The 20629-nt window shown below is 34.4% G+C and overlaps 5 non-coding genes across 5 annotated transcripts; all 5 read right to left on the reverse strand.

The window, feature by feature from the left end:
* Positions 1 to 1298: 1298 nt before the first annotated feature.
* LOC125727340 (U6 spliceosomal RNA) lies at positions 1299 to 1405 on the reverse strand. The gene has a single exon (XR_007388702.1). It is a non-coding gene; the product is annotated as a U6 spliceosomal RNA (small nuclear RNA).
* Positions 1406 to 3854: 2449 nt separating this feature from the next.
* Positions 3855 to 3961, reverse strand: LOC125727352 (U6 spliceosomal RNA). The gene has a single exon (XR_007388714.1). It is a non-coding gene; the product is annotated as a U6 spliceosomal RNA (small nuclear RNA).
* Positions 3962 to 9408: 5447 nt separating this feature from the next.
* LOC125727351 (U6 spliceosomal RNA) lies at positions 9409 to 9515 on the reverse strand. The gene has a single exon (XR_007388713.1). It is a non-coding gene; the product is annotated as a U6 spliceosomal RNA (small nuclear RNA).
* Positions 9516 to 11964: 2449 nt separating this feature from the next.
* LOC125727353 (U6 spliceosomal RNA) lies at positions 11965 to 12071 on the reverse strand. Its single transcript, XR_007388715.1, has one exon. It is a non-coding gene; the product is annotated as a U6 spliceosomal RNA (small nuclear RNA).
* A 3801-nt stretch (positions 12072 to 15872) lies between these two features.
* On the reverse strand, positions 15873 to 15979 carry LOC125727354 (U6 spliceosomal RNA). Its single transcript, XR_007388716.1, has one exon. It is a non-coding gene; the product is annotated as a U6 spliceosomal RNA (small nuclear RNA).
* Positions 15980 to 20629: the final 4650 nt, after the last annotated feature.

The raw sequence follows: 20629 nt of genomic DNA on the forward strand, positions 1-20629 counted from the left end.
TCAAAAGTTTTTGATTCAAGGAATAAATTACAGACTTTCCTTAGCATGTACTTGTCAAAAATGATCTGTCTCAGAATATATTCATGAACTGAACGATGGAAAAAGGTCAAAGTCCAAGTGGGAGTTTCCAATTTAAAATGCAGATTAGAGTCAATTTTAAGAATTTTCATTAGATAAAATTTTACAACTCTCCGGTTAGGGTTAGGGCTAGGATTAGGGTTAGGGTTAGGGTTTTTACAATTCTCCAGTAATCGTTTCTGGACCTAATTCTTTTGATTCAAGGATTCAATTCCTCGCTTCCTTTAGTATTAAAGTGTCAAAAAAAATTCTGCATGACATTTTAGTCAACTGAATGATGAAAGAGGGTCAAAGTCAAAGTGGGAGTTTCCAATTTAAAATGCAGATTAGAGTCAATTTCAAGCATTTTCATTAGATAAAATTTTACAACTCTCAGGTTAGGGTTAGGGTTAGGATTAGGGTTAGGGTTTTTACAATTCTCCAGTAATCTTTTCTGGACCTAATTCTTTTGATTCAAGGATTAAATCCTCGCTTCCTTTAGCATTTAAGTGTCAAAAAAAATTCTGCATGATATTTTAGTCAACTGAATGATGAAAGAGGGTCAAAGTCCAAGTGGGAGTTTCCATTCTAAAATGCAGAGTTGAGTTAATTTCAAGCATTTTTCATTGGAGACTCAATTCTACATGTCCCCGGTCATCTGTTCTGTATCAGATACTTTAGATTCAAAGACCTAAATACAGAACTGTGGTACAAATAACATTTGAGTCAGCATAGCCATCTGATATTTTCCTCATCTTCACATATAACCATAAGATGCTTGTACCAGGCTCAGTCTTTTCCAGTGAAAGAATGTCATGCTGCTTTATATTTTTCTGATTATTCCAATCATCTATACTGAACAGGTTTCCTCCTAACGTCCATTCCTTGAGAAGTATTGCAATAGTTTCATTTAGGAATATTCCACATGGTGTCCAATACCTCAATAACGTTTTGCACAACCAGTTGCACTGTTGCACTTCACACTTAGCCTGTCTTACCTCCTATTATCACTTCTATTTCTTCTATTGCACTGTCTTGTGTCACACTGTTTTTGCACACTTGCTCTTTATGTAGTCCTGTGTCGATGTAGTGTTATACATAGTACCATGGTCCTGGAGGAATGCTGTCTCATTTCACTGTGTATTGTATCACTGTATATGGTCAAAATGACAATAAAAGCCACTTGACTAGACTCTATCATTGCATGCAGTTTGATTAAGTTAGGAACCAGGGAAACCAAGCAAAATATGGAACGCTTCACGAATTTGCGTGTCATCCTTGCGCAGGGGCCATGCTAATCTTCTCTGTATCGTTCCAATTTTAGTATATGTGTTGCCATAGAAAGCACAGATTTACCAACAGATGAAAGAATATATAGGTGTGGAAGCGGTATGAGCTTTCCTCATGTCGGTGGCAAAGCAATGCCTATGCCCTGGCCCTATATTCTGCCAGAACATAAATATGAAGACAGCTGACGTGCTGCGAAATATTTCTCTCAAATGTAACTTAACAATTAGGTGTCAAAAATTTTCTGCCTCAGAATGACTTTGTCAAATGAAAAATGAAACAAGGTGAAAGTACAAGAGGATGTGTCCATTTTAAAATGCAGATGAGACTCAATTTCAAGCATGTTCATTGGAGAGAAAAATTTACAATTCTTGGGTAATCTTTTCAGGATGAAATTTTTTTGATTCAAGGACAAAATTCCACGCTTCCCTTAAAGTCAATTTTAAGAATTTTCATTAGATAAAATTTTACAACTCTCCGGTTAGGTTTAGGGCTAGGATTAGGGTTAGGGTTTTTACAATTCTCCAGTAATCTTTTCTGGACCTAATTATTTTGATTCAAGGATTAAATCCTCGCTTCCTTTAGCATTTAAGTGTCAAAAAAAATTCTGCATGATATTTTAGTCAACTGAATGATGAAAGAGGGTCAAAGTCAAAGTGGGAGTTTCCAATTTTAAATGCAGATTAGAGTCCATTTCAAGCATTGTCATTGGAGAAAAAAATCACACTTCTCTGGTAATCTTTCCTGGATCAAAAGTTTTTGATTCAAGGAATAAATTACAGACTTTCTGTAGCATGTACTTGTCAAAAATGAACTGTCTCAGAATATCTTCATGAACTGAACGATGGAAAAAGGTCAAAGTCCAAGTGGGAGTTTCCAATTTAAAATGCAGATTAGAGTCAATTTTAAGAATTTTCATTAGATAAAATTTTACAACTCTCCAGTTAGGTTTAGGGCTAGGATTAGGGTTAGGGTTTTTACAATTCTCCAGTAATCTTTTCTGGACCTAATTCTATTGATTCAAGGATTAAATCCTCGCTTCCTTTAGCATTTAAGTGTCAAAAAAAATTCTGCATGATATTTTAGTCAACTGAATGATGAAAGAGGGTCAAAGTCCAAGTGGGAGTTTCCAATTTAATATGCAGATTAGAGTCCATTTCAAGCATTGTCATTGGAGAAAAAAATCACACTTCTCTGGTAATCTTTCCTGGATCAAAAGTTTTTGATTCAAGGAATAAATTACAGACTTTCCTTAGCATGTACTTGTCAAAAATGATCTGTCTCAGAATATATTCATGAACTGAACGATGGAAAAAGGTCAAAGTCCAAGTGGGAGTTTCCAATTTAAAATGCAGATTAGAGTCAATTTTAAGAATTTTCATTAGATAAAATTTTACAACTCTCCGGTTAGGGTTAGGGCTAGGATTAGGGTTAGGGTTAGGGTTTTTACAATTCTCCAGTAATCGTTTCTGGACCTAATTCTTTTGATTCAAGGATTCAATTCCTCGCTTCCTTTAGTATTAAAGTGTCAAAAAAAATTCTGCATGAGATTTTAGTCAACTGAATGATGAAAGAGGGTCAAAGTCAAAGTGGGAGTTTCCAATTTAAAATGCAGATTAGAGTCAATTTCAAGCATTTTCATTAGATAAAATTTTACAACTCTCAGGTTAGGGTTAGGGTTAGGATTAGGGTTAGGGTTTTTACAATTCTCCAGTAATCTTTTCTGGACCTAATTCTTTTGATTCAAGGATTAAATCCTCGCTTCCTTTAGCATTTAAGTGTCAAAAAAAATTCTGCATGATATTTTAGTCAACTGAATGATGAAAGAGGGTCAAAGTCCAAGTGGGAGTTTCCATTCTAAAATGCAGAGTTGAGTTAATTTCAAGCATTTTTCATTGGAGACTCAATTCTACATGTCCCCGGTCATCTGTTCTGTATCAGATACTTTAGATTCAAAGACCTAAATACAGAACTGTGGTACAAATAACATTTGAGTCAGCATAGCCATCTGATATTTTCCTCATCTTCACATATAACCATAAGATGCTTGTACCAGGCTCAGTCTTTTCCAGTGAAAGAATGTCATGCTGCTTTATATTTTTCTGATTATTCCAATCATCTATACTGAACAGGTTTCCTCCTAACGTCCATTCCTTGAGAAGTATTGCAATAGTTTCATTTAGGAATATTCCACATGGTGTCCAATACCTCAATAACGTTTTGCACAACCAGTTGCACTGTTGCACTTCACACTTAGCCTGTCTTACCTCCTATTATCACTTCTATTTCTTCTATTGCACTGTCTTGTGTCACACTGTTTTTGCACACTTGCTCTTTATGTAGTCCTGTGTCGATGTAGTGTTATACATAGTACCATGGTCCTGGAGGAATGCTGTCTCATTTCACTGTGTATTGTATCACTGTATATGGTCAAAATGACAATAAAAGCCACTTGACTAGACTCTATCATTGCATGCAGTTTGATTAAGTTAGGAACCAGGGAAACCAAGCAAAATATGGAACGCTTCACGAATTTGCGTGTCATCCTTGCGCAGGGGCCATGCTAATCTTCTCTGTATCGTTCCAATTTTAGTATATGTGTTGCCATAGCAAGCACAGATTTACCAACAGATGAAAGAATATATAGGTGTGGAAGCGGTATGAGCTTTCCTCATGTCGGTGGCAAAGCAATGCCTATGCCCTGGCCCTATATTCTGCCAGAACATAAATATGAAGACAGCTGACGTGCTGCGAAATATTTCTCTCAAATGTAACTTAACAATTAGGTGTCAAAAATTTTCTGCCTCAGAATGACTTTGTCAAATGAAAAATGAAACAAGGTGAAAGTACAAGAGGATGTGTCCATTTTAAAATGCAGATGAGACTCAATTTCAAGCATGTTCATTGGAGAGAAAAATTTACAATTCTTGGGTAATCTTTTCAGGATGAAATTTTTTTGATTCAAGGACAAAATTCCACGCTTCCCTTAAAGTCAATTTTAAGAATTTTCATTAGATAAAATTTTACAACTCTCCGGTTAGGGTTAGGGCTAGGATTAGGGTTAGGGTTTTTACAATTCTCCAGTAATCTTTTCTGGACCTAATTATTTTGATTCAAGGATTAAATCCTCGCTTCCTTTAGCATTTAAGTGTCAAAAAAAATTCTGCATGATATTTTAGTCAACTGAATGATGAAAGAGGGTCAAAGTCAAAGTGGGAGTTTCCAATTTAATATGCAGATAAGAGTCAATTTCAAGCATTGTCATTGGAGAAAAAAAATCACACTTCTCTGCTAATCTTTCCTGGATCAAAAGTTTTTGATTCAAGGAATAAATTACAGACTTTCTTTAGAATGTACTTGTCAAAAATGATCTGTCTCAGAATATCTTCATGAACTGAACGATGGAAAAAGGTCAAAGTCCAAGTGGGAGTTTCCAATTTAAAATGCAGATTAGAGTCAATTTCAAGCATTGTCATTGGAGAAAAAAAATCACACTTCTCTGGTAATCTTTCCTGGATCAAAAGTTTTTGATTCAAGAACTAAATTACACACTTTCTTTAGCATGTACTTGTCAAAAATGATCTGTCTCAGAATATCTTCATGAACTGAACGATGGAAAAAGGTCAAAGTTCAAGTGTGAGTTTCCAATTTAAAATGCAGATTAGAGTCAATTTTAAGAATTTTCATTAGATAAAATTTTACAACTCTCCGGTTAGGGTTAGGGCTAGGATTAGGGTTAGGGTTTTTACAATTCTCCAGTAATCTTTTCTGGACCTAATTCTATTGATTCAAGGATTAAATCCTCGCTTCCTTTAGCATTTAAGTGTCAAAAAAAATTCTGCATGATATTTTAGTCAACTGAATGATGAAAGAGGGTCAAAGTCCAAGTGGGAGTTTCCAATTTAAAATGCAGATTAGAGTAAATTTCAAGCATTGTTTTTGGAGAAAAAAAAATCACCCTTCACTGGTAATCTTTCCTGGATCAAAAGTTTTTGATTCAAGAACTAAATTACACACTTTCTTTAGCATGTACTTGTCAAAAATGATCTGTCTCAGAATATCTTGAACTGAATTATGAAAGAGGATCAAAGTCCAAGTGGGAGTTTCCAATTTAAAATGCAGATTAGAGTCCATTTCAAGCATTGTCATTGGAGAAAAAAATCACACTTCTCTGGTAATCTTTCCTGGATCAAAAGTTTTTGATTCAAGGAATAAATGACAGACTTTCTGTAGCATGTACTTGTCAAAAATGATCTGTCTCAGAATATCTTCATTAACTGAACGATGGAAAAAGGTCAAAGTCAAAGTGGGAGTTTCCAATTTAAAATGCAGATTAGAGTCAATTTCAAGCATTTTCATTAGATAAAATTTTACAACTCTCAGGTTAGGGTTAGGGTTAGGATTAGGGTTAGGGTTTTTACAATTCTCCAGTAATCTTTTCTGGACCTAATTCTTTTGATTCAAGGATTAAATCCTCGCTTCCTTTAGCATTTAAGTGTCAAAAGAAATTCTGCATGATATTTTAGTCAACTGAATGATGAAAGAGGGTCAAAGTCCAAGTGGGAGTTTCCAATTTAAAATGCAGATTAGAGTCAATTTCAAGCATTGTCATTGGAGAAAAAAAATCACACTTCTCTGCTAATCTTTCCTGGATCAAAAGTTTTTGATTCAAGGAATAAATTACAGACTTTCTTTAGCATGTACTTGTCAAAAATGATCTGTCTCAGAATATCTTCATGAACTGAACGATGGAAAAAGGTCAAAGTCCAAGTGGGAGTTTCCAATTTAAAATGCAGATTAGAGTCAATTTTAAGAATTTTCATTAGATAAAATTTTACAACTCTCCGGTTAGGGTTAGGGCTAGGATTAGGGTTAGGGTTAGGGTTTTTACAATTCTCCAGTAATCGTTTCTGGACCTAATTCTTTTGATTCAAGGATTCAATTCCTCGCTTCCTTTAGTATTTAAGTGTCAAAAAAAATTCTGCATGACATTTTAGTCAACTGAATGATGAAAGAGGGTCAAAGTCAAAGTGGGAGTTTCTAATTTAAAATGCAGATTAGAGTCAATTTCAAGCATTTTCATTAGATAAAATTTTACAACTCTCAGGTTAGGGTTAGGGTTAGGATTAGGGTTAGGGTTTTTACAATTCTCCAGTAATCTTTTCTGGACCTAATTCTTTTGATTCAAGGATTAAATCCTCGCTTCCTTTAGCATTTAAGTGTCAAAAAAAATTCTGCATGATATTTTAGTCAACTGAATGATGAAAGAGGGTCAAAGTCAAAGTGGGAGTTTCCAATTTTAAATGCAGATTAGAGTCCATTTCAAGCATTGTCATTGGAGAAAAAAATCACACTTCTCTGGTAATCTTTCCTGGATCAAAAGTTTTTGATTCAAGGAATAAATTACAGACTTTCTGTAGCATGTACTTGTCAAAAATGAACTGTCTCAGAATATCTTCATGAACTGAACGATGGAAAAAGGTCAAAGTCCAAGTGGGAGTTTCCAATTTAAAATGCAGATTAGAGTCAATTTTAAGAATTTTCATTAGATAAAATTTAACAACTCTCCAGTTAGGTTTAGGGCTAGGATTAGGGTTAGGGTTTTTACAATTCTCCAGTAATCTTTTCTGGACCTAATTCTATTGATTCAAGGATTAAATCCTCGCTTCCTTTAGCATTTAAGTGTCAAAAAAAATTCTGCATGATATTTTAGTCAACTGAATGATGAAAGAGGGTCAAAGTCCAAGTGGGAGTTTCCAATTTAATATGCAGATTAGAGTCCATTTCAAGCATTGTCATTGGAGAAAAAAATCACACTTCTCTGGTAATCTTTCCTGGATCAAAAGTTTTTGATTCAAGGAATAAATTACAGACTTTCCTTAGCATGTACTTGTCAAAAATGATCTGTCTCAGAATATATTCATGAACTGAACGATGGAAAAAGGTCAAAGTCCAAGTGGGAGTTTCCAATTTAAAATGCAGATTAGAGTCAATTTTAAGAATTTTCATTAGATAAAATTTTACAACTCTCCGGTTAGGGTTAGGGCTAGGATTAGGGTTAGGGTTTTTACAATTCTCCAGTAATCTTTTCTGGACCTGATTCTTTTGATTCAAGGATTCAATTCCTCACTTCCTTTAGCATTTAAGTGTCAAAAAAAATTCTGCATGATATTTTAGTCAACTGAATGATGAAAGAGGGTCAAAGTCAAAGTGGGAGTTTCCAATTTTAAATGCAGATTAGAGTCCATTTCAAGCATTGTCATTGGAGAAAAAAATCACACTTCTCTGGTAATCTTTCCTGGATCAAAAGTTTTTGATTCAAGGAATAAATTACAGACTTTCTGTAGCATGTACTTGTCAAAAATGAACTGTCTCAGAATATCTTCATGAACTGAACGATGGAAAAAGGTCAAAGTCCAAGTGGGAGTTTCCAATTTAAAATGCAGATTAGAGTCAATTTTAAGAATTTTCATTAGATAAAATTTAACAACTCTCCAGTTAGGTTTAGGGCTAGGATTAGGGTTAGGGTTTTTACAATTCTCCAGTAATCTTTTCTGGACCTAATTCTATTGATTCAAGGATTAAATCCTCGCTTCCTTTAGCATTTAAGTGTCAAAAAAAATTCTGCATGATATTTTAGTCAACTGAATGATGAAAGAGGGTCAAAGTCCAAGTGGGAGTTTCCAATTTAATATGCAGATTAGAGTCCATTTCAAGCATTGTCATTGGAGAAAAAAATCACACTTCTCTGGTAATCTTTCCTGGATCAAAAGTTTTTGATTCAAGGAATAAATTACAGACTTTCCTTAGCATGTACTTGTCAAAAATGATCTGTCTCAGAATATATTCATGAACTGAACGATGGAAAAAGGTCAAAGTCCAAGTGGGAGTTTCCAATTTAAAATGCAGATTAGAGTCAATTTTAAGAATTTTCATTAGATAAAATTTTACAACTCTCCGGTTAGGGTTAGGGCTAGGATTAGGGTTAGGGTTAGGGTTTTTACAATTCTCCAGTAATCGTTTCTGGACCTAATTCTTTTGATTCAAGGATTCAATTCCTCGCTTCCTTTAGTATTAAAGTGTCAAAAAAAATTCTGCATGACATTTTAGTCAACTGAATGATGAAAGAGGGTCAAAGTCAAAGTGGGAGTTTCCAATTTAAAATGCAGATTAGAGTCAATTTCAAGCATTTTCATTAGATAAAATTTTACAACTCTCAGGTTAGGGTTAGGGTTAGGATTAGGGTTAGGGTTTTTACAATTCTCCAGTAATCTTTTCTGGACCTAATTCTTTTGATTCAAGGATTAAATCCTCGCTTCCTTTAGCATTTAAGTGTCAAAAAAAATTCTGCATGATATTTTAGTCAACTGAATGATGAAAGAGGGTCAAAGTCCAAGTGGGAGTTTCCATTCTAAAATGCAGAGTTGAGTTAATTTCAAGCATTTTTCATTGGAGACTCAATTCTACATGTCCCCGGTCATCTGTTCTGTATCAGATACTTTAGATTCAAAGACCTAAATACAGAACTGTGGTACAAATAACATTTGAGTCAGCATAGCCATCTGATATTTTCCTCATCTTCACATATAACCATAAGATGCTTGTACCAGGCTCAGTCTTTTCCAGTGAAAGAATGTCATGCTGCTTTATATTTTTCTGATTATTCCAATCATCTATACTGAACAGGTTTCCTCCTAACGTCCATTCCTTGAGAAGTATTGCAATAGTTTCATTTAGGAATATTCCACATGGTGTCCAATACCTCAATAACGTTTTGCACAACCAGTTGCACTGTTGCACTTCACACTTAGCCTGTCTTACCTCCTATTATCACTTCTATTTCTTCTATTGCACTGTCTTGTGTCACACTGTTTTTGCACACTTGCTCTTTATGTAGTCCTGTGTCGATGTAGTGTTATACATAGTACCATGGTCCTGGAGGAATGCTGTCTCATTTCACTGTGTATTGTATCACTGTATATGGTCAAAATGACAATAAAAGCCACTTGACTAGACTCTATCATTGCATGCAGTTTGATTAAGTTAGGAACCAGGGAAACCAAGCAAAATATGGAACGCTTCACGAATTTGCGTGTCATCCTTGCGCAGGGGCCATGCTAATCTTCTCTGTATCGTTCCAATTTTAGTATATGTGTTGCCATAGAAAGCACAGATTTACCAACAGATGAAAGAATATATAGGTGTGGAAGCGGTATGAGCTTTCCTCATGTCGGTGGCAAAGCAATGCCTATGCCCTGGCCCTATATTCTGCCAGAACATAAATATGAAGACAGCTGACGTGCTGCGAAATATTTCTCTCAAATGTAACTTAACAATTAGGTGTCAAAAATTTTCTGCCTCAGAATGACTTTGTCAAATGAAAAATGAAACAAGGTGAAAGTACAAGAGGATGTGTCCATTTTAAAATGCAGATGAGACTCAATTTCAAGCATGTTCATTGGAGAGAAAAATTTACAATTCTTGGGTAATCTTTTCAGGATGAAATTTTTTTGATTCAAGGACAAAATTCCACGCTTCCCTTAAAGTCAATTTTAAGAATTTTCATTAGATAAAATTTTACAACTCTCCGGTTAGGTTTAGGGCTAGGATTAGGGTTAGGGTTTTTACAATTCTCCAGTAATCTTTTCTGGACCTAATTATTTTGATTCAAGGATTAAATCCTCGCTTCCTTTAGCATTTAAGTGTCAAAAAAAATTCTGCATGATATTTTAGTCAACTGAATGATGAAAGAGGGTCAAAGTCAAAGTGGGAGTTTCCAATTTTAAATGCAGATTAGAGTCCATTTCAAGCATTGTCATTGGAGAAAAAAATCACACTTCTCTGGTAATCTTTCCTGGATCAAAAGTTTTTGATTCAAGGAATAAATTACAGACTTTCTGTAGCATGTACTTGTCAAAAATGAACAGTCTCAGAATATCTTCATGAACTGAACGATGGAAAAAGGTCAAAGTCCAAGTGGGAGTTTCCAATTTAAAATGCAGATTAGAGTCAATTTTAAGAATTTTCATTAGATAAAATTTTACAACTCTCCAGTTAGGTTTAGGGCTAGGATTAGGGTTAGGGTTTTTACAATTCTCCAGTAATCTTTTCTGGACCTAATTCTATTGATTCAAGGATTAAATCCTCGCTTCCTTTAGCATTTAAGTGTCAAAAAAAATTCTGCATGATATTTTAGTCAACTGAATGATGAAAGAGGGTCAAAGTCCAAGTGGGAGTTTCCAATTTAATATGCAGATTAGAGTCCATTTCAAGCATTGTCATTGGAGAAAAAAATCACACTTCTCTGGTAATCTTTCCTGGATCAAAAGTTTTTGATTCAAGGAATAAATTACAGACTTTCCTTAGCATGTACTTGTCAAAAATGATCTGTCTCAGAATATATTCATGAACTGAACGATGGAAAAAGGTCAAAGTCCAAGTGGGAGTTTCCAATTTAAAATGCAGATTAGAGTCAATTTTAAGAATTTTCATTAGATAAAATTTTACAACTCTCCGGTTAGGGTTAGGGCTAGGATTAGGGTTAGGGTTAGGGTTTTTACAATTCTCCAGTAATCGTTTCTGGACCTAATTCTTTTGATTCAAGGATTCAATTCCTCGCTTCCTTTAGTATTAAAGTGTCAAAAAAAATTCTGCATGAGATTTTAGTCAACTGAATGATGAAAGAGGGTCAAAGTCAAAGTGGGAGTTTCCAATTTAAAATGCAGATTAGAGTCAATTTCAAGCATTTTCATTAGATAAAATTTTACAACTCTCAGGTTAGGGTTAGGGTTAGGATTAGGGTTAGGGTTTTTACAATTCTCCAGTAATCTTTTCTGGACCTAATTCTTTTGATTCAAGGATTAAATCCTCGCTTCCTTTAGCATTTAAGTGTCAAAAAAAATTCTGCATGATATTTTAGTCAACTGAATGATGAAAGAGGGTCAAAGTCCAAGTGGGAGTTTCCATTCTAAAATGCAGAGTTGAGTTAATTTCAAGCATTTTTCATTGGAGACTCAATTCTACATGTCCCCGGTCATCTGTTCTGTATCAGATACTTTAGATTCAAAGACCTAAATACAGAACTGTGGTACAAATAACATTTGAGTCAGCATAGCCATCTGATATTTTCCTCATCTTCACATATAACCATAAGATGCTTGTACCAGGCTCAGTCTTTTCCAGTGAAAGAATGTCATGCTGCTTTATATTTTTCTGATTATTCCAATCATCTATACTGAACAGGTTTCCTCCTAACGTCCATTCCTTGAGAAGTATTGCAATAGTTTCATTTAGGAATATTCCACATGGTGTCCAATACCTCAATAACGTTTTGCACAACCAGTTGCACTGTTGCACTTCACACTTAGCCTGTCTTACCTCCTATTATCACTTCTATTTCTTCTATTGCACTGTCTTGTGTCACACTGTTTTTGCACACTTGCTCTTTATGTAGTCCTGTGTCGATGTAGTGTTATACATAGTACCATGGTCCTGGAGGAATGCTGTCTCATTTCACTGTGTATTGTATCACTGTATATGGTCAAAATGACAATAAAAGCCACTTGACTAGACTCTATCATTGCATGCAGTTTGATTAAGTTAGGAACCAGGGAAACCAAGCAAAATATGGAACGCTTCACGAATTTGCGTGTCATCCTTGCGCAGGGGCCATGCTAATCTTCTCTGTATCGTTCCAATTTTAGTATATGTGTTGCCATAGCAAGCACAGATTTACCAACAGATGAAAGAATATATAGGTGTGGAAGCGGTATGAGCTTTCCTCATGTCGGTGGCAAAGCAATGCCTATGCCCTGGCCCTATATTCTGCCAGAACATAAATATGAAGACAGCTGACGTGCTGCGAAATATTTCTCTCAAATGTAACTTAACAATTAGGTGTCAAAAATTTTCTGCCTCAGAATGACTTTGTCAAATGAAAAATGAAACAAGGTGAAAGTACAAGAGGATGTGTCCATTTTAAAATGCAGATGAGACTCAATTTCAAGCATGTTCATTGGAGAGAAAAATTTACAATTCTTGGGTAATCTTTTCAGGATGAAATTTTTTTGATTCAAGGACAAAATTCCACGCTTCCCTTAAAGTCAATTTTAAGAATTTTCATTAGATAAAATTTTACAACTCTCCGGTTAGGGTTAGGGCTAGGATTAGGGTTAGGGTTTTTACAATTCTCCAGTAATCTTTTCTGGACCTAATTATTTTGATTCAAGGATTAAATCCTCGCTTCCTTTAGCATTTAAGTGTCAAAAAAAATTCTGCATGATATTTTAGTCAACTGAATGATGAAAGAGGGTCAAAGTCAAAGTGGGAGTTTCCAATTTAATATGCAGATAAGAGTCAATTTCAAGCATTGTCATTGGAGAAAAAAAATCACACTTCTCTGCTAATCTTTCCTGGATCAAAAGTTTTTGATTCAAGGAATAAATTACAGACTTTCTTTAGAATGTACTTGTCAAAAATGATCTGTCTCAGAATATCTTCATGAACTGAACGATGGAAAAAGGTCAAAGTCCAAGTGGGAGTTTCCAATTTAAAATGCAGATTAGAGTCAATTTCAAGCATTGTCATTGGAGAAAAAAAATCACACTTCTCTGGTAATCTTTCCTGGATCAAAAGTTTTTGATTCAAGAACTAAATTACACACTTTCTTTAGCATGTACTTGTCAAAAATGATCTGTCTCAGAATATCTTCATGAACTGAACGATGGAAAAAGGTCAAAGTTCAAGTGTGAGTTTCCAATTTAAAATGCAGATTAGAGTCAATTTTAAGAATTTTCATTAGATAAAATTTTACAACTCTCCGGTTAGGGTTAGGGCTAGGATTAGGGTTAGGGTTTTTACAATTCTCCAGTAATCTTTTCTGGACCTAATTCTATTGATTCAAGGATTAAATCCTCGCTTCCTTTAGCATTTAAGTGTCAAAAAAAATTCTGCATGATATTTTAGTCAACTGAATGATGAAAGAGGGTCAAAGTCCAAGTGGGAGTTTCCAATTTAAAATGCAGATTAGAGTAAATTTCAAGCATTGTTTTTGGAGAAAAAAAAATCACCCTTCACTGGTAATCTTTCCTGGATCAAAAGTTTTTGATTCAAGAACTAAATTACACACTTTCTTTAGCATGTACTTGTCAAAAATGATCTGTCTCAGAATATCTTGATGAACTGAATTATGAAAGAGGATCAAAGTCCAAGTGGGAGTTTCCAATTTAAAATGCAGATTAGAGTCCATTTCAAGCATTGTCATTGGAGAAAAAAATCACACTTCTCTGGTAATCTTTCCTGGATCAAAAGTTTTTGATTCAAGGAATAAATGACAGACTTTCTGTAGCATGTACTTGTCAAAAATGATCTGTCTCAGAATATCTTCATTAACTGAACGATGGAAAAAGGTCAAAGTCAAAGTGGGAGTTTCCAATTTAAAATGCAGATTAGAGTCAATTTCAAGCATTTTCATTAGATAAAATTTTACAACTCTCAGGTTAGGGTTAGGGTTAGGATTAGGGTTAGGGTTTTTACAATTCTCCAGTAATCTTTTCTGGACCTAATTCTTTTGATTCAAGGATTAAATCCTCGCTTCCTTTAGCATTTAAGTGTCAAAAGAAATTCTGCATGATATTTTAGTCAACTGAATGATGAAAGAGGGTCAAAGTCCAAGTGGGAGTTTCCAATTTAAAATGCAGATTAGAGTCAATTTCAAGCATTGTCATTGGAGAAAAAAAATCACACTTCTCTGCTAATCTTTCCTGGATCAAAAGTTTTTGATTCAAGGAATAAATTACAGACTTTCTTTAGCATGTACTTGTCAAAAATGATCTGTCTCAGAATATCTTCATGAACTGAACGATGGAAAAAGGTCAAAGTCCAAGTGGGAGTTTCCAATTTAAAATGCAGATTAGAGTCAATTTTAAGAATTTTCATTAGATAAAATTTTACAACTCTCCGGTTAGGGTTAGGGCTAGGATTAGGGTTAGGGTTAGGGTTTTTACAATTCTCCAGTAATCGTTTCTGGACCTAATTCTTTTGATTCAAGGATTCAATTCCTCGCTTCCTTTAGTATTTAAGTGTCAAAAAAAATTCTGCATGACATTTTAGTCAACTGAATGATGAAAGAGGGTCAAAGTCAAAGTGGGAGTTTCTAATTTAAAATGCAGATTAGAGTCAATTTCAAGCATTTTCATTAGATAAAATTTTACAACTCTCAGGTTAGGGTTAGGGTTAGGATTAGGGTTAGGGTTTTTACAATTCTCCAGTAATCTTTTCTGGACCTAATTCTTTTGATTCAAGGATTAAATCCTCGCTTCCTTTAGCATTTAAGTGTCAAAAAAAATTCTGCATGATATTTTAGTCAACTGAATGATGAAAGAGGGTCAAAGTCCAAGTGGGAGTTTCCAATTTAAAATGCAGATTAGAGTCAATTTCAAGCATTGTCATTGGAGAAAAAAAATCACACTTCTCTGCTAATCTTTCCTGGATCAAAAGTTTTTGATTCAAGGAATAAATTACAGACTTTCCTTAGCATGTACTTGTCAAAAATGATCTGTCTCAGAATATCTTCATGAACTGAACGATGGAAAAAGGTCAAAGTCCAAGTGGGAGTTTCCAATTTAAAATGCAGGTTAGAGTCAATTTTAAGAATTTTCATTAGATAAAATTTTACAACTCTCCGGTTAGGGTTAGGGCTAGGATTAGGGTTAGGGTTTTTACAATTCTTCAGTAATCTTTTCTGGACCTAATTCTTTTGATTCAAGGATTAAATCCTCGCTTCCTTTAGCATTTATGTGTCAAAAAAAATTCTGCATGATATTTTAGTCAACTAAATTATGAAATAGGGTCAAAGTCCAAGTGGGAGTTTCCATTCTAAAATGCAGAGTTGAGTTAATTTCAAGCATTTTTCATTGGAGACTCAATTCTACATGTCCCCGGTCATCTGTTCTGTATCAGATACTTTAGATTCAAAGACCTAAATACAGAACTGTGGTACAAATAACATTTGAGTCAGCATAGCCATCTGATATTTTCCTCATCTTCACATATAACCATAAGATGCTTGTACCAGGCTCAGTCTTTTCCAGTGAAAGAATTTCATGCTGCTTTATATTTTTCTGATTATTCCAATCATCTATACTGAACAGGTTTCCTCCTAACGTCCATTCCTTGAGAAGTATTGCAATAGTTTCATTTAGGAATATTCCACATGGTGTCCAATACCTCAATAACGTTTTGCACAACCAATTGCACTGTTGCACTTCACACTTAGCCTGTCTTACCTCCTATCATCACTTCTATTTCTTCTATTGCACTGTCTTGTGTCACACTGTTTTTGCACACTTGCTCTTTATGTAGTCCTGTGTCGATGTAGTGTTATACATAGTACCATGGTCCTGGAGGAATGCTGTCTCATTCCACTGTGTATTGTATCACTGTATATGGTCAAAATGACAATAAAAGCCACTTGACTAGACTCTATCATTGCATGCAGTTTGATTAAGTTAGGAACCAGGGAAACCAAGCAAAATATGGAACGCTTCACGAATTTGCGTGTCATCCTTGCGCAGGGGCCATGCTAATCTTCTCTGTATCGTTCCAATTTTAGTATATGTGTTGCCATAGCAAGCACAGATTTACCAACAGATGAAAGAATATATAGGTGTGGAAGCGGTATGAGCTTTCCTCATGTCGGTGGCAAAGCAATGCCTATGCCCTGGCCCTATATTCTGCCAGAACATAAATATGAAGACAGCTGACGTGCTGCGAAATATTTCTCTCAAATGTACCTGAACAATTAGGTGTCAAAAATTTTCTGCCTCAGAATGACTTTGTCAAATGAAAAATGAAACAAGGTGAAAGTACAAGAGGATGTGTCCATTTTAAGATGCAGATGAGACTCAATTTCAAGCATGTTCATTGGAGAGAAAAATTTACAATTCTTGGGTAATCTTTTCAGGATGAAATTTTTTTGATTCAAGGACAAAATTCCACGCTTCCCTTAAAGTCAATTTTAAGAATTTTCATTAGATAAAATTTTACAACTCTCCGGTTAGGGTTAGGGCTAGGATTAGGGTTAGGGTTTTTACAATTCTCCAGTAATCTTTTCTGGACCTAATTCTTTTGATTCAAGGATTCAATTCCTCGCTTTCTTTAGCATTTAAGCGTCAAAAAAAATTCTGCATGATATTTTAGTCAACTGTATGATGAAAGAGGGTCAAAGTCAAAGTGGGAGTTTCCAATTTAAAATGCAGATTAGAGTCAATTTCAAGCATTTTCATTAGATAAAATTTTACAACTCTCAGGTTAGGGTTAGGGTTAGGATTAGGGTTAGGGTTTTTACAATTCTCCAGTAATCTTTTCTGGACCTAATTATTTTGATTCAAGGATTAAATCCTCGCTTCCTTTAGCATTTAAGTGTCAAAAAAAATTCTGCATGATATTTTAGTCAATTGAATGATGAAAGAGGATCAAAGTCCAAGTGGGAGTTTCCAATTTAAAATGCAGATTACAGTCAATTTCCAGCATTTTCATTAGATAAAATTTTACAACTCTCCGGTTAGGGTTAGGGCTAGGATTAGGGTTAGGGTTTTTACAATTCTCCAGTATTCTTTTCTGGACCTAATTCTTTTGATTCAAGGATTAAATCCTCGCTTCCTTTAACATTTAAGTGTCAAAAAAAATTCTGCATGATATTTTAGTCAACTGAATGATGAAAGAGGGTCAAAGTCCAAGTGGGAGTTTCCAATTTAAAATGCAGATTAGAGTCAATTTCAAGCATTGTCATTGGAGAAAAAAATCACACTTCTCTGGTAATCTTTCCTGGATCAAAAGTTTTTGATTCAAGGAATAAATTACAGACTTTCTGTAGCATGTACTTGTCAAAAATGATCTGTCTCAGAATATCTTCATGAACTGAACGATGGAAAAAGGTCAAAGTCCAAGTGGGAGTTTCCAATTTAAAATGCAGATTAGAGTCAATTTTAAGAATTTTCATTAGATAAAATTTTACAACTCTCCGGTTAAGGTTAGGGCTAGGATTAGGGTTAGGGTTTTTACAATTCTCCAGTAATCTTTTCTGGACCTAATTCTTTTGATTCAAGGATTCAATTCCTCGCTTCCTTTAGCATTTAAGTGTCAAAAAAAATTCTGCATGATATTTTAGTTAACTGAATGATGAAAGAGGGTCAAAGTCAAAGTGGGAGTTTCCAATTTAAAATGCAGATTAGAGTCAATTTCAAGCATTTTCATTAGATAAAATTTTACAACTCTCAGGTTAGGGTTAGGATTAGGGTTAGGGTTTTTACAATTCTCCAGTAATCTTTTCTGGACCTAATTCTTTTGATTCAAGGATTAAATCCTCGCTTCCTTTAGCATTTAAGTGTCAAAAGAAATTCTGCATGATATTTTAGTCAACTGAATGATGAAAGAGGGTCAAAGTCCAAGTGGGAGTTTCCAATTTAAAATGCAGATTAGAGTCAATTTCAAGCATTGTCATTGGAGAAAAAAAATCACACTTCTCTGCTAATCTTTCCTGGATCAAAAGTTTTTGATTCAAGGAATAAATTACAGACTTTCTTTAGCATGTACTTGTCAAAAATGATCTGTCTCAGAATATCTTCATGAACTGAACGATGGAAAAAGGTCAAAGTCCAAGTGGGAGTTTCCAATTTAAAATGCAGATTAGAGTCAATTTTAAGAATTTTCATTAGATAAAATTTTACAACTCTCCGGTTAGGGTTAGGGCTAGGATTAGGGTTAGGGTTTATACAATTCTCCAGTAATCTTTTCTGGAACTAATTCTTTTGATTCAAGGATTCAATTCCTCGCTTCCTTTAGCATTTAAGTGTCAAAAAAAATTCTGCATGATATTTTAGTCAACTGAATGATGAAAGAGGGTCAAAGTCAAAGTGGGAGTTTCCAATTTAAAATGCAGATTAGAGTCAATTTCAAGCATTGTCATTGGAGAAAAAAAATCACACTTCTCTGGTAATCTTTCCTGGATCAAAAGTTTTTGATTCAAGGAATAAATTACAGACTTTCTTTAGCATGTACTTGTCAAAAATGATCTGTCTCAGAATATCTTCATGAACTGAACGATGGAAAAAGGTCAAAGTCCAAGTGAGAGTTTCCAATTTAAAATGCAGATTAGAGTCAATTTCAAGCATTGTCATTGGAGAAAATAAATCACACTTCTCTGGTAATCTTTCCTGGATCAAAAGTTTTTGATTCAAGGAATAAATTACAGACTTACTTTAGCATGTACTTGTCAAAAATGATCTGTCTCAGAATATCTTCATGAACTGAACGATGGAAAAAGGTCAAAGTCCAAGTGGGAGTTTCCAATTTAAAATGCAGATTAGAGTCAATTTTAAGAATTTTCATTCGATAAAATTTTACAACTCTCCAGTTAGGGTTAGGGCTAGGATTAGGGTTAGGGTTTTTACAATTCTCCAGTAATCTTTTCTGGACCTAATTATTTTGATTCAAGGATTCAATTCCTCGCTTCCTTTAGTATTTAAGTGTCAAAAAAAATTCTGCATGACATTTTAGTCAACTGAATGATGAAAGAGGGTCAAAGTCAAAGTGGGAGTTTCCAATTTAAAATGCAGATTAGAGTCAATTTCAAGCATTTTCATTAGATAAAATTTTACAACTCTCAGGTTAGGGTTAGGGTTAGGATTAGGGTTAGGGTTTTTACAATTCTCCAGTAATCTTTTCTGGACCTAATTCTTTTGATTCAAGGATTAAATCCTCGCTTCCTTTAGCATTTAAGTGTCAAAAAAAATTCTGCATGATATTTTAGTCAACTGAATGATGAAAGAGGGTCAAAGTCCAAGTGGGAGTTTCCAATTTAAAATGCAGATTAGAGTAAATTTCAAGCATTGTTTTTGGAGAAAAAAAAATCACCCTTCACTGGTAATCTTTCCTGGATCAAAAGTTTTTGATTCAAGAACTAAATTACACACTTTCTTTAGCATGTACTTGTCAAAAATGATCTGTCTCAGAATATCTTCATTAACTGAACGATGGAAAAAGGTCAAAGTCCAAGTGGGAGTTTCCAATTTAAAATGCAGATTAGAGTCAATTTTAAGAATTTTCATTAGATAAAATTTTACAACTCTCCGGTTAGGGTTAGGGCTAGGATTAGGGTTAGGGTTTTTACAATTCTCCAGTAATCTTTTCTGGACCTAATTCTATTGATTCAAGGATTAAATCCTCGCTTCCTTTAGCATTTAAGTGTCAAAAAAAATTCTGCATGATATTTTAGTCAACTGAATGATGAAATAGGGTCAAAGTCCAAGTGGGAGTTTCCAATATAATATGCAGATTAGAGTCCATTTCAAGCATTGTCATTGGAGAAAAAAATCACACTTCTCTGGTAATCTTTCCTGGATCAAAAGTTTTTGATTCAAGGAATAAATTACAGACTTTCTGTAGCATGTACTTGTCAAAAATGATCTGTCTCAGAATATCTTCATGAACTGAACGATGGAAAAAGGTCAAAGTCCAAGTGGGAGTTTCCAATTTAAAATGCAGATTAGAGTCAATTTTAAGAATTTTCATTAGATAAAATTTTACAACTCTCCGGTTAGGGTTAGGGCTAGGATTAGGGTTAGGGTTTTTACAATTCTCCAGTAATCTTTTCTGGACCTAATTCTATTGATTCAAGGATTAAATCCTCGCTTCCTTTAGCATTTAAGTGTCAAAAAAAATTCTGCATGATATTTTAGTCAACTGAATGATGAAATAGGGTCAAAGTCCAAGTGGGAGTTTCCAATATAATATGCAGATTAGAGTCCATTTCAAGCATTGTCATTGGAGAAAAAAATCACACTTCTCTGGTAATCTTTCCTGGATCAAAAGTTTTTGATTCAAGGAATAAATTACAGACTTTCTGTAGCATGTACTTGTCAAAAATGATCTGTCTCAGAATATCTTCATGAACTGAACGATGGAAAAAGGTCAAAGTCCAAGTGGGAGTTTCCAATTTAAAATGCAGATTAGAGTCAATTTTAAGAATTTTCATTAGATAAAATTTTACAACTCTCCGGTTAGGGTTAGGGCTAGGATTAGGGTTAGGGTTTTTACAATTCTCCAGTAATCTTTTCTGGACCTAATTCTTTTGATTCAAGGATTCAATTCCTCGCTTCCTTTAGCATTTAAGTGTCAAAAAAATTCTGCATGATATTTTAGTCAACTGAATGATGAAAGAGGGTCAAAGTCAAAGTGGGAGTTTCCAATTTAAAATGCAGATTAGAGTCAATTTCAAGCATTTTCA

The sequence above is a fragment of the Brienomyrus brachyistius genome, unplaced genomic scaffold, assembly GCF_023856365.1.
Source record: "Brienomyrus brachyistius isolate T26 unplaced genomic scaffold, BBRACH_0.4 scaffold94, whole genome shotgun sequence".
Classification (NCBI taxonomy): Eukaryota; Metazoa; Chordata; class Actinopteri; order Osteoglossiformes; family Mormyridae; genus Brienomyrus; species Brienomyrus brachyistius.